At 35.1% G+C, this 15,180-nt stretch overlaps 1 long non-coding RNA gene across 1 annotated transcript; it reads left to right on the plus strand.

Moving 5' to 3' along the window:
• Positions 1–3,714: 3,714 nt before the first annotated feature.
• LOC121734871 lies at positions 3,715–14,061 on the plus strand. The gene is made up of 3 exons (XR_006036794.1): positions 3,715–3,834; positions 5,594–5,597; positions 14,051–14,061. It is a non-coding gene; the product is annotated as an uncharacterized LOC121734871 (long non-coding RNA).
• The last annotated feature ends 1,119 nt before the right edge of the window (positions 14,062–15,180 follow it).

Consider the following 15,180-nt stretch of genomic DNA (forward strand, 5'->3'; position numbering starts at 1 on the left):
AGCACGCATAATTTTATAAACTAATTATATTTTGTTATTATTTTATTTATATAATAAAATAATTTAAATTATTCCTTTCTCTGCGGTCTGCTCTACATCTCTTGTGCTAAAAAAACTGCCTTCTCCTACCAATTTATAATATATAAATATTTTACCCTACTAATATTATAAATACGAAAGTGTGCCTGTCTGTATGTTAACCTCTTCACTCCCAAACTGCTGAAACGATTTTGCTGAAATTTCAGTTGGAGATAATCTGAGTCCCGGGAAAGGACATAGGATACCTTCTATCCCAGAAAATGTACGGTTTCCATGCGATAAACTAATTTCCGTGGGAGAGCCATTTCGGCACGAATAGGCCGGCTCGACCGGAGAAATACCACGGGTTCACAGAAAAGTGAGTGAGTTTACCGGAGGCCCAATCCCCTGCACTTTTCCCTTCCCTACCCTCTCCTATTCCTTCCCTACCCTCCCCTATTCCCTTCCCTACTCTCCCCTATTAATCTATTCCCTCTTAAAAGGCCGGCAACGCACCTGCAGCTCTTCTGATGCTGCGAGTGTCCATGGGCGACGGTAGTTGCTTTCCAGCAGGTGACCCGTTTGCTCATTTGCCCCCTTATTTCATTAAAAAAATGTATTGGTGCAACAAAGTTGCGGGCATCAACTAGTCTAAAAAATTCAAAGTTATATCGTCACAACTCTAAAGCAGATACTCTCTTATAAATTGTTTACTCAAGCCCGTTGTTTATCCTCTTATTATTTTAATTTAATCGCGCAGACGTCGAATACCTAAGATTGGAATTAATTACGTCAAGCCAGTAGGACTACTACGAAACAGTTTAGAGACTCAATCGAATGAGAATGCCGCGTTCTACTCTAACAACGTCATTTCACGTTTCAAGTAAGAGTACGACGCAGCATTCTCGTACGATTGTTTGAGTCTCAAAACGGTTTCGTGGTACGGCCCCAGGCAGACATAGCAAATTCTAATCAAAATAAATATCCTCGCTATGTATATCTGAATCGAGGGACATGTCAAAAGCGTTCTAAATGTTTATTAAATTCCTGGTAAAATAATAATTAAAATAAACAAACATTAAACGCGTCATGACGCTTCGCTATGCGCAAATTGAAAATCAGAAACAAAAAGACTGACTTTAGCATTTTGGGTTATGCGTTTTGAAAATTTTAAGGCTTTCTTAGTGACGAACGGCACTTGTCGACAAGTGCCATTCGTTTGTAAGGAGGCTAAGTTGCAAGATGTGTCTTAAAGCTTTTGTACGCTATAACGTCAGAAAAATAATAAACATTTATTATTATATACTATATTATATAGAGTCTGAAAGAATAGATTTAAATTATAATATAATTATTATTATCAATAGTAGATACGAGTACAACTAACAATAACAAAGTGAAAAATAATCACATTTAAAAAAGAACTAAAAATACCTATACCGACAAATAAAAATTGCATTCTTCACAAAGGAGTAGGATTACCAATTAGAATTCAAAAGTTCGGATATTCCCGTCGTTTTGACCGAGAAAACATTCACAAAAGGCTTGGACGTCAACAAAAATGAAAAAATTCACGGTCTGTATATCAACCGTTGTCTGATTCGAATTTCAAACAAAAGTGAAGATCTCACAAATCCAGAACAAATCATAATTTATGGCGCCTCTATTTATTTGTGAGATTAATTTTTTAAATTTTTAAACATATTATTTTTATTATTATAGATCATTTGAAACTGTCAATAATTACGTTAAAAGCTTTTTAATTATATTGAATAGTCTGATATAAAAATTAACTGTACATTATTTGGTTTGGTGGCTATAATTCCATTTTTTTATTTTTCATAAAACGTATTATTAACTTAGCAAACGCCAAATCAAAACTTATCCACGCAAATATTATTATTTATGTATCTGTCTGTCTGTTACCTCTTCATGCCCCAACCGCTTATCAGATGTGGTATTGAGATACTTTGAGTCCCGGGAAAGGACATAGGATACTTTTTATCCCGGAATAACATAATATGGTTCTCGCATCATAAACGAATTTTGACGTGAAGGAGTTGCGGGCTTCATCTAGGAGTTTAAGTAAAAGCGCACTACGCATAGTATATAGAGTATTATAGGCTATTTTAAATCTAGTCATATCAAGGATAGACCTTCTATTTCCCCTAGGGAACTCTATTCTAATCCACCCCTCCTGTTTATTGTTAGTACCCAGAGTCTAGTACTAGACTAAGCTCATTTATTTAAATTGTAGGCGATCTAGGCAAGGCCTTGTCTTATACAAATTTAATTTACGCTCAGTTCCCTTGTCAGATAGAATATTATGATGAAAAGATTTTTTTTTTATTTTAAACGGTAAAATAATAATCTAATATATAAAATTCTCGTATCACGGTGTGCGTGGTTGAACTCCTCTAAAACGGCCTAACCGATTTTAGTGAATAACGGCTTAAGCATATGGGCTAGGGTGGAGGATCGGACAACATCTACTTTTTATATTGATAAGTGTATTTGTTGAATAAATAATACCTAGTAAATTATTACAACTCGAGGCTGACGGCAACCATAGTTTGTGCGACGGGATAGCGATGGACGTTGCCATGGTGCCATACTTATTTAGTCACTTCAATAAAATTATATGGGCGAAATACTTTATATGGCAAAACAACATTTGCCGGGACAGCTAATATACCATAATATTATAATATCTGCAGGAGTAGAATGAGTGTACTTATATCAGAGAAATTAATTCATAGACCGTGAACCTACGTCATTTGGACGTGTTATGTCAAACCAATTTAAAAAAATAATGTCGTTCCGTCGTCTTCTTATGAATCTATTTATTCTACCAAGTAAACAGGCACTGCGGTTTCTTTTTTATTATTTTGAGGTGTGTTCTAACTACAAATTTTGTTTTTCCCGGGACAATATTAGTTTATTGTATTGTTTTATGCATTGCGTATATTTATATATAGTGGTTTAATGTATTGTGTATATTTATTCAGTTATCTTTACAAATAAAAATGAATCTAAGTTTTGTTAGGCTCGGTAAAACTTGGCAATGGTTGAACAGATTTGGCTAATTTTAGTCGTGAAATATTCGTAGAAGTCCTGGGAAGGTTTAAATGGTGAGCAAATTTAAGAAATAGTGATACAAAGTTCACGAGTCACTTAGTTTACTAATAAAGCTAAGTTATTGGGCCTATAAGTATCTTCAGGCCTCGGCAATCGTATTTTCTCAATTATATACCACATAATAATACTAACCTGAAGTTTTCATAATAAAAAAAACTTAAACTTGACTTGACACGCTACCGCGTACCTATCTAAATGCTTTATTTGCACATTCAAAAAAATAGAATTACATAAAAAGACAGAAACAAAAGAAATAAGAACAAAAATATTATACATAATTAAATGTGCAAAATGGCGGTCTTACCGCTTTAAACCGTTTTTTCCAGACACATATTTAAACTCCGACCAAAGATTACTATGTTGAATTTAGCAGAATCGGGGTGCAGATTTGGCAGGTTCGGACCACATTTAGTAATTGGAGGTGATCAATTGTGGCTTTCGTCACCAGTGGCGATGAATGACTGGGCGGTAGTGCTGAACGGCTCGACTCCACCGTGACATTTCACAACTTCGCAAATAGCATTAATTTTTTTAGCTACAAGTTTGATTTTGGCTACTGTCGTAGGTTACACGCTCAATCTGGCATGAGTTCAGCCCATCAATCTGAGATTGACGCCAGATTGATGGCTAAAAAGGACATAATAAAAAAATGATTAGTTATCAATCCGTGGGTTACACGTTCAGGTTCGGGTCAATCTTTACCAGATTTGATGGATCAGATTGTTGAAAAACTGAACGTGTAACCTCCGATACCACTGTTTTACCACTTACTGATATAATATGGACAAATGGTGTATACTCTATCTGTCAGATATGAATGAATAAGTGGTGAAACAGGTCCTAAATGTCAAAAATGTGCTAAATTTTGTCGTGATGTAGACTGATTTGCTAATTAATGGTGACTTTTGGCAGGGTATTATATTAGTGGTTGAAAAATCTGTGAAGGAAATTATGGTGTGGGAAAAAAATGAGAGATAAAGCTGTCATCTTATAATTTTAATGAGATACCTGTTTGGCATAAGGTCTTGAAGGTCTATAAAAACCTACATAACAGTTCAGACTGTATTAATTAACTAGATGATGCTCGCAACTCCGTTGTGCCAAAATTCGTTTATCGAGCGAGAGCCGTAAATTTTTCATGGATAAAAAGTATCCTATGCCCTTTCCCGGGACTCAAGGTATCTCCATACTAAATTTCAGCAAAATTGAATCAGCGGTTTGGGCGTGAAGAGGTAACAGACAGACAAATTTTCGCATTTATAATATTAAAGTAAAGTATGTATAATGTATATCTTTGGTTTCGATATCATTTCATCCTATCGGATATTCCGAGTTTCGATTCTCGTGACCCTGTTTTCAAAAATACGTCCCTCGTTGTTACGCATAATAAGCCGTATATGAAAAAAGGTCATTGGAGCGTGCTTCGTTTGTCCCCGAGCCACCCTCCTGGGGCAGGTCGGCCACAAATACTGGCGATTATGTATGGCCGATATGTAGCTGAGATTACGCAAAATTTTGGTAATAATTATTGTGTTTAGAATATAATTTATTAGAATTAAAGTATATATTATCAGAGAAATTACAGGGGACCTGCGTTATTTGATAGAGTTATGCCATAACAATTTTAGTCGGGATCTTGATATACCCGACAAAATTACCAAAGTGTGTGTTAAAAATTACCAAAAACTTGCAATATCGCTTAAGTGCACAGATCCAAAAGTTTATGCTTCCTTCAAAAGCAATAATTAATGTCTCCTGTCAATTAAACTTCAGAATTTGGGCACAAATAACCTAAATTCCAAACATAATAATTATTATCAAATCCAGTAGGAAACACACTGCAATAATAAAGCTACACTATAACAGGGATAGATAGTTATTTAATGGAATAAAAATATTTTCAATTTTGATTTGAGTAACCATACCCATCATACCTAAAATTAGAGGCTCGATTTTTCATTCGTTATACATCGCACGTAAACATTTTTCAGCGTTCATTTTGTAGTTTTTCCAGGGCCGCGCCGGTAAAAATAAAGCTTTTTCAGTCGTATCAAACTTTGTTCGGACGTAATAAAATTCTTTGAAGAATACCAACCAGCCTGATATGGACTAATTAAATTCTGACAGAATTCATTAGGGGATACCGTACATGTACCGATACGTAATTAACTGTTGAGGTAAAATATCACGGTGCTCTCGACATCATCGTATATTATGTTACGTTTATTACGTGACTAGCGCCTCCGTGGTCCAGTGGCTTAGAGCGTGGCTTTTGACTCGTAGGTCGTGAGTTCGATTCTCGCGTTAGAAACATGTTATTTCCGAGTTTGGTTACGACAATCATTGCAGGCTGATCACCTGATTGTCTGACAAGTATAACGATCCATGCGTCGGATGGGCATGTAAAAAGTCGGTCCTGCACCTGATCTCTAGCCAGTCGTGTCTGTCTTCCGTCCCACTGGGTTATGAGAGCAAAGGAATAGTGAGTGATCTTGTGTACTGCGCACACACTTGGGCCCTATAAAACCGGCCACCGTCACCGACATAGGTGTGGGGAGTTATTTTTTTTTTGTGACGTATTAAAAATTCCTGCAAATATTATATGTGTACAAACTTAGATATTATAGTAAATAGAAAAGTAACGGTTGCACTCTCATTTAATGATTACCTTTAATTTGATTAACATAATATTATTGAAAACATCAAATTGCATTGTCTGTCACTTTTCATTAAATTTTAATTCTATTTACTGTACAATTCGAAGCAAAAGTATTAAAAACTTAAACTTTAATAAACTATGGAAATGGCAACAATTAGTTATTTCAAAACAATCACAAAATAATAAAAAAAGCCATAATTTTAGTCAAACATAAGATGTCCTTTGGTCGTCATCAAATTCAATTCTTTCCACACATAATAACATACATGCAATAAAATTAAAGCACGCAATACATCACGTCATCTAATCCCATGCTAACGCAATGTTATTGCATGCTTAAATGAAGTTTCTAAGAATTATACCACTTTATACACGCAAAAAACGAGTTGTTCTGGCTAAAAGACAATCCATTTGTATTAAAATCAACGTTTCTTAAAATTAATTAATGCGTTCCTGCGATATGCGTATAAATGGTGCCCAACCTAAGTAAGGTATATGTATGATTGTTGCTTAGATTATGATAAATCGTGTTGAGGGATTTTCAGACGTTTTGTACATGTCGTGACTTAGTGACCTCATTCGCATATTATATTAACGCTTTACAGATGCTATACACATTAACTAATTAAACGACGTGGATATGACGTTGTATAATGTTACTAAATTTTTCCTGTGTTGTACGTCGTTGGTTCTTTCATAATAAGTCTAAAAATAGTAGGTGAAATTCTTTTATTTTTATTTTATTTTGAGGTTAACTACCATGGGTGGGATGCACCAACTTACTTTAGCTATAACTTTAACTATTATTGCAATGCAAAATGTCAAATCTTTGGTTAAAGTCAAAAATGAACGCCATAACCTTGAGCTCGACAAAGTTTTAAATGGACGTGGCGAAAAAAGGAACTAACGCTGTTATCATACAAAAACGCCATTTTTGACAGTTCTTTACCTTTACCTTTACCAGCAGCGCCCCCGCCCACGTTCGTTTCAAGCCTTGTCGGACCAGCTGTCATCTGTCAAATTCTGTGGTCAAAGTTAAGGTTAAAGTTAGCCTTAACTATAACCATAACTTTGACCATAACTTTAACTTTAACCACGCCTCTGGTGCAACCCACCTTCACTCGGCAGTAAGCCAGTTTAGATTAAGAAAAATAATCAGTTCGCCGTTTTAAAAGTAATAATTATTGTTATTCACGGACAAAACAAGTAACAACAACGACGATATGAATTGTTTTTCAAAGAAAAAAAATTCCCTAAAGTCTGTAAAAAGGCTTTTAATTTTAAGTCAGAAATATAAGAGCATAGAATATATACTCTGATGATATTTTATTTCGTAGAAAAGTAGAAAACATCAGCTTTAGCTTTCGTGAAAACAGTCACAGCAAAATGGTCAAGCATTTAACAAACTCTTAAAGTCTTGTATATTTTCCACCGTTTATATCTCGAGATAAGTTCCCAACAGAAAGTTAGATACGACAAGCTCATTTCCTTCTATCAAGGAGAAAAAATATTTTGAATCAAAGTTGCAGCTTCGTTTGAGTTGGGAAATAAAAAATATATTTTAGATTTCCCCGTAATGATGTACACAGCGAAGTTCAAATGGAACTTCTGCTGTAACTATTACTTTGGAAGTTTTTTTATCGTGCACAAAAAACTTGCTATATTTCCGACATTAATAATAGCTCCCCACACCGGTTTCGATGACGGTGGCCGGCTTCATTGAAACCAGGCCAGCTACGCAGGAGTAATTTTATAGTGCCCAAGTGCGTGCGCAGTACACAAGAGCACTCTCTATTCCTTTACTCTCATAACAAAGTGGGACGGACGACCGACACGACTGGCGAGAGATAAAGCGCAGGACCGACTTTTTATATGCCCATCCGACGCATGGATCATCTTACTTGCCATACAATCAGGTGATCAGCCTGCATTGTCCTAACCAAACTTGGAAATAACATGTTTCCAACGCGGGAATCGAACCCACGACCTCCGAGTCAAGAGCCGCGCTCTATATTACTAGACCACGGAGGCGGCATTATCTAGTCGACAAAAAACATTGGTAAAAAGATCAAAATTTACTAAAGAAGTCTAATAGAAGAAAATTCAGTCAGTGACTGCTCGTCTCTATGCGAGTGGAAGACACTTAATAGTAAATATCTCTATATCGCTTTTTATAACAATTTCGCATTAAAAAGACAATTTTTACATAACTTAAATGTATCTAAATAATATTTTTACTTAACTTAAATGTATCTAATTGATATTTTTAGTTACTCTTATTAAACTATTAAAGATATATATACTATTAAAGATATATATACACTTATTTTTTATTTTTGTAATTCCTTAATTTTAATTAAAATGTAAAATCTAAATGATTAATTTTCAAAATATACCTTTTAACATTATCGCTAGACCCTGAGGTAATAAACTGAAATCATTTTCGCTAGCAATAATAATAATTGTCCTTCCCCGTTGAGACGAGAAACATTTTACAACGCTATTCGGGAACTGTAATTATTTTCAAATTATTCGTTAACTCTTCAGGAATTCCGGTGTAATACAAGACGCTGAGCCTTGTAAAGCAAATTAACTTAATTATGAAACGCCCCTGGACTCGTCAATTCAAAACTGCAATTCAATGGGCCAAGCTACCTGTTACCACACTACGTTGCGGCGTCGCAATTTAAAAATCTACGCCACCGCATAACGCAACATGAAAATTTCTGTTGGTTTAAGTTAATAGCGTCGGGACCATCCATAAATTACGTCACACGATTGTCATTATTTTAAGACCCCCCCGTCCCCCCTTGTCGCAGGTGGTCACATTTGTGAGATCTCCCCCTCTCATGTACTAGCTAAAAGCCGAGCTTTGTGGGGACTCGCGTCGTCATACCTTGACCGACTGATGATGACAGAAGTACAATATAAAAAACCTTGACTGACTGATGATAAGACATCTACAATCTACATATATTAAAGATAAAAAGTACTATGTTAAAGCACAAACCTATAGGCGTGATAGTTTTTCCGTAAAGTAAATGTACAGGTTGTGGGATATACCAGGGCTTGCTTCGCTCGCCTTGATGACGTTAGAAATTTGCATGTTACATCTAAGAATTAAAACGATCTCAATATTTAAAATTTCGCTATTTAATTTATTGAAATGTGAAGTCACAAAACTAAGGACCCCCTTCCCGACCTCCTAATTGTCATACCATGTCGCACTTTGTCGACTCCCCCCTTTTAGGTGTGAAATACTTTATGGATGATCCTTTATCGTGCAATATCGTATCCGATTAAATTTTTACGTTGCGACATCGCATCGCATTTCTGTGCGATGTTGTTTTAGCGACGCGACGCCACAACGCATTGTTATGACCTCGCCCAATTTCCGGTGGTTACTGTTAACAGAAACGACTTTTTATCGTTTCTGTTAACAGTTTACATTGATATTATATTTGCCAAATCATATTTTTTGTAGCAGCATCGTATGAATAAAATAAATGTAAGATATAAAAGTAATGTCGTAGTCGCATTTTCCACACATAATATTCTTCCTTAGTTTTGTGACTTCACATTTCAATAAATTAAATAGCGAAATTTTAAATATTGAGATTGTTTTAATTCTTAGATGTAACATGCAAATTTCTAACGTCAGCAAGGCGAGCGAAGCAAGCCCTGGTATATCCCACAACCTGTACATTTACTTTACGGAAAAACTATCACGCCTATAGGTTTGTGCTTTACAGAAATAAAATGTTCCAACTATAAAATTAATAGAAAAACTTTCAAGTAGAAAATAAACATAAAATTGATCGTAGCCGGCCCAATGATTTTAATTTCACGGGTTTCCACTCAAAAGATTTTCAAATTCCAGGCATTGTACAGATTTATTAATGTTTGTAAATTTATATTGAAACTTAATTAATTCCAATTGTTTTAAACACAAAGGTTCTCTTTGCTCTCGCATTTAAATCGGTCGTATTGTTGTTAATCAAATCCAAAAATGTACTCGAAACTTCACAAAATATTCTAAAATAAATATTATGGAATAAATAAATTTTATTGTTATGTGCGAGGGAATGGAATAGCACTATGCTTTTAGCGCGAGCGTTCAAATTTATTATTTATTTTATTTCTTATTTATCGAAACCTATCAAAATATTATATTATACTTCATGCTTAGTAAACAATAAAAATGCTTGCTTAGTGCAAAAAGACAATATATATTCTTAAGTTAGGAATATATTTTGTCTTTTTTCAGTATTTCTTCGACATTTCTCATTTTTCTTGAGTTATAACAAAGATTCATATCCGCTGCAAGCAGAACCACGGAAACGTTTCCCTATCTTATTCTTATCAACTCTTTATTACATGCTTTGATAGCTAACCTTGTAGTATTTTCTCTCTGTCTCTCTTAGAGTTATAGTTATAGAGAGTAGAGAGAGAGAATAAATTAAGCCAAGGGAATGTTGTTTCTACACAACAAAACATATTTTGCTATTTGGAACTAAACTGATATTGCTTAAAAACTAAAACTGCTTATTTCTTAAAACCAGATATCTGCAGTTTAATCATATTAGTGAGCATTATGCAAATATAATTATTATTATTGTTACAGTTATGGCTTACATTTTTTTTAATTTACTTTAAAATGAATGAATTAGTAACAATATTTAAAGAACGTAATGTATGTATTAAGCAATTGTAAACATACTAACAAATATTATAGTATTTTTATGAAAACCATTAATATTATACAAACATCTTGAGACATACTGACTTTAATTCAATCCTTAACAAACTATTTCCAATATTATATATCGCGGCTTAAAATTAATTAATATGACACGTCAGTTAAATTTTCGTTTGTAAGTTTAATTAAATTTGTAATTTGTTAAGTTACAGCTATCGCCTACAACCCCAAACTGGGGCATGGCGCAACTACGATTCTAAGGCTATTTTTTTGATTAAAATGTTTTTTATAGTCCTATTTTTTTATTTACCGAAAACCCCAATACTCTGTATTTCCCGTTAAATTCTAGTGGTTTTGCGGTTTATGTATCGATATTAGAAAAATAACGTATAGATGCATAGAATAATAAATAACTAGATGATGCCCGCGACTCCGTTGCTCAGCAGCACGTTGCGAGTTAACCCGAGTTTCGCCACAGTCTGTGAAGCCTGACCGGCCGATGACCACGATCTTTTTCGCACATTCTTGTCGTACGGGATCCACTTTTCATCACCAGTTATGAGCTTCTTAAAAAATGGTTCGGTTTCATTACGTCGTAATAAAGAATTAGTGATCGTCGAGCGTCGTAATGAAGATTCAGTGAGCTCATGAGGCACCCAAATATTTTGTATACCCAGCTTTTTACAAATGCGCCAAAGCCGTTTTATATCAATCTTCAGTTCTTCAGCTACATCGTAACTATTAATATGTTGATCTTGCTCCACTTTTTAAAAAATGGCATCAGTTTTGTCCGTAACAGGGCGACCAGAGCGACGTGCATCTTTGACATTACAATTTCCGAATCACAAATTTTTTCGCGGCTTGTGTTGCATTTTTACCTTTTTTGTAATAAAATTTTATAATGTATCGAAATTCTTCATTAGAATCACTCATTTTAACGATTAGAAAAACGAATGAAAATCTTACGTTTACTTAATTGAATTTGGAACTGTCTTCAGTAAAATTAAAACTTTTTAAAGATACCAAAATCAGCCAGGTACAATTGGTATAGCCCAAGAGATTTTATGACAAGTTCATACATATTATAAAAGCGAAAAGACTTTTCCCCCAGCCTATAAGTATAACTAGAGATTTCCCAATGGTCGAAATTATCGACCTTAGTTTCAACGACATTAAGACCTAGGTATATTTTGTAAAAAAAATTGACTTTATCATATTTTTTTCAACTCAGTTTCTGGGACTCAGCTGATCTAACAATGGCCATGTAAGCATTGTTTATAATAGTATTTTATATTAATTTTCAATTTGTCACCTTGTTGTCAACAGACTTCAACCATAAATAAAATAGTATAATTCGTATGTATAGGCTTGTCACTCAAAAATCTGTCATAGTGTGTGTGTTGTTGTGTGTGTAATGTTTAATTTGTTAAAAAATGTATGGCAAGAGCATAATTTCAAAATAATATTAGCTCGATGCACTCCTTCACCATAACAACTATAACTGTGCAAAATTTCATACACTTACGTTTCCCCGTAATACAAAGTTTTTGGCTCACGTATAATATATCCCACCAAAACATTAAATGTAAAAAGGCGCCAAGCAAAATATTGCATGGCTATGCAATATATCTATCGTAAAAAGTTTTCAGATCACATTCAAGCCAAGCCTTTAACTTATTTTGTAATTTAAATCAACATTCAGTGAATTTATCAATAGTTTTCTTTATTTTATAATTATTATAGAGGCTCGGCAATGAGCACTAGAGAAATAATAAGCGACTGATTTGATTTATTGGGTACCATCGTCCACATGCGTCTGGCAATGTTTTGGTGGGATTTCATTTCTTTTTTTAAGGTTTCTTTTCTTTTCAGGTCACGTTAAAACTTTTCTGTACTTAGCTTAGCGCCCATTCTCTATCTCTAGGTATATATTCTAGGTCGTAAAATTAATTGATAATAACAGGTAGGTACTTCTACAAAGTACAAATTCTATGACGATAATCCAACAACTTTCATGCACCGATGTTACTTTCGATTGAGTATTACGACCTATCCCGGATTTTTTAAAACCATAATAATTATACTCCGCAAACAAGCGATACCGCGATATAAAGGGACTGCTACACCATCTATCGAGCGAGTATGGAGTGTACATCGTAATTCGCAGTTCTGATTTTTATATTGTAATCAAATTTAATTATCATAGTTTTATTGTTAACTTTGTTAACACTATTTTTCCTTTTGTACGTAAAATAATTATTATGAAGTCGAAACTCATTTTTAATGTTCTGTGCAAAGCCACAAACATAAAAATATTTTCTTCTATTTAATAAAGTTATATTATACTTTTCAGTTTTTAGGTTTCCTTGCCCAAAGGATGAAAACGGGAGCCTATTCCTAATGAATCTAGACTTCGCTGTCTGTCTGTCGTCCGTCCGTGTGTCACGAGGCTAGATCTCGAGAACCGCAATAGCTAGATATTTAATTTTTTTACAAATTATGTACTTTTGTTGTCGCTAAAGCAAGTCCAACTAAAATAAAATAAATGATTAATGGGGGGTCTCATACAACAAACACGTTTTTTTTGCACTTTTTTGCTCTATATCCATAACGGTAAAAGTAAGGTTTTTGAAAATTTCAGAAAATACTTAATTGTATTTCAACTTTAATAATAAGTAATACAAAGTACATAAACTTGTGATTTAAGGGGGGCTCCCATACAAATTTTCGGTACGAAACCCTATGTACGCCAGTCCGACTCGCACTTGGCAAGTTTCATAATTTTTCCTTTTATTGTGGATAACGATCTACCTTGTTGCCAAATTTCAAGGTTCTAAGTCTGCTAGAAGTACCTTAAAATTTTGATGATCTGTCAGTCAGTGAGTGACAAAATGTAGTAACTTTGGTCATCCGTAACTATTAAATTATTTATCAAAATGTTATGTAATTTGGAGATTAAGCTAGTTTTAATACTTGCTCCTAGTCACCGAAATTCTAAGTCCCTAGCTTTGTTAACATCGAAGATAAACGGGGTGTGAAATAGCCGCGAACCGCTTCGAGAAAAGTATGCTACGGCCGTGCCTTTGCTAAAAAGCTTGGCTGGAGCACTGCCGTGCTCCCAGATAGATAGTATTAGTATGGATAAATTTGCTCTCTACATACAGTCAAATATTCCAAGTACTAATGAGGCTTTACACGCGTGAGAGAAAATATGAAAAGGCAAAAGGGGAGTTCTTTTATTACTTTGCAAAGTTCAGGTTTTTACACTTCCCCTGTGCGTGGAAAATCTTGGAGTTTGTTATTATATTTATTTTAATGAAGGTCCCGGAGTCCTCGGGGCACGAAGGGTGGGTACCCTTATTAATATTTCTAGATTTTAATAAGGTCGAATGTACGAGTTTGGCCGTTTTATACAATTTTTATTAGGACAGACTCCTTAATAGGTGCGTGGGCTGTGTGAGAGATTTGGTTGATTCACGACTGACGTTAGACAGCGCTTAACTTGTACAAAATTTCGGATTTTCAATAAAAAAAAGTTGCCTCAATCTAATCCTTAATTCGCATCGCAGTCTTCAAATACTAGTTTTTTTTACTGTACGGGGTGAATATTAATTGTTTCTCGACCTATAAAATATGAGATCTGAAGCTCAAATTCAACAAAATTGTTGGCTATATTTATAACTAGCTGTACCCGCAACTTCGTCCGCGTGAATGTATGTTATTAAAATCGAGATTTAGAAAATTGAACATCCGTTTACGACTATTTTATTTGGAACTTATATTACACACGAAATTTTTAATTGACATCAAAACCCAGGAAACTTAAACCTCAGATAGGTACTTATCTCAGGTACTTATTGTTTTGAAAAATCCTTTTTTCGAAGACCGCTTGGCGTGGACAGGGGATGGGGGCCACAGGACAGGGGAAAGGAACATGTGATGGTCGACGGAGATAGAGGATAGACTTTAAAGGGCGGGATTTAATGTAGGCATCTATCCCTCTTTAACCTAACTCTTATTCTCAGATTCATAACCTACAATTAAACCAGAACAAAATAACGCTTGCAGTTGTTTACTTACTTACCCAAAATGTAATTTCTTTATGGACGTTGGCCTACCGGCCACCACACATTCCCACCACTGTATCTCTTGTGTCACCAGGATCGGCAGCGGTATCAACTACGAAAGCCCTTTGATTTGATCTCAGGGCGCCCGAGGGACAGGCTCAAGAATAAATACGCCAAACAACGGCGGCAGCGGCGGCGGCGCCTTATTTACCCAAAGGGTAATTTCTTTATGGGCGCTGGCCCACCGGCCACAACACGTTTCCACCACTGTATCTCCTGTCTCACCTGGATCGACAGCGGTATCCAACCACGAAAACCCTTTGATATGATCTCAGGGAGCCCGGGGGACATGCTCAAACTGGCTGCCGCTGCTTCAAGTCACCGTTTTTAGGGTTCCGTACCCAAAGGGTAAAAACGGGACCCTATTACTAAGACTTCGTTGTCTGTCCGTCTGTCTGTTTCCAGGCTGTATCTCAAGAACCGGTATAGCTAGAGTTCTGATTTTTTTACAAATTGTGTATATCTGTTGCCGCTATAACAACAAATACTGAAAACAAAATAGAATTAACATTTAAGGGGGGCTCCCATACAACAAACAT

Source organism: Aricia agestis, chromosome 16, assembly GCF_905147365.1.
Source record: "Aricia agestis chromosome 16, ilAriAges1.1, whole genome shotgun sequence".
NCBI classification, from domain to species: Eukaryota; Metazoa; Arthropoda; class Insecta; order Lepidoptera; family Lycaenidae; genus Aricia; species Aricia agestis.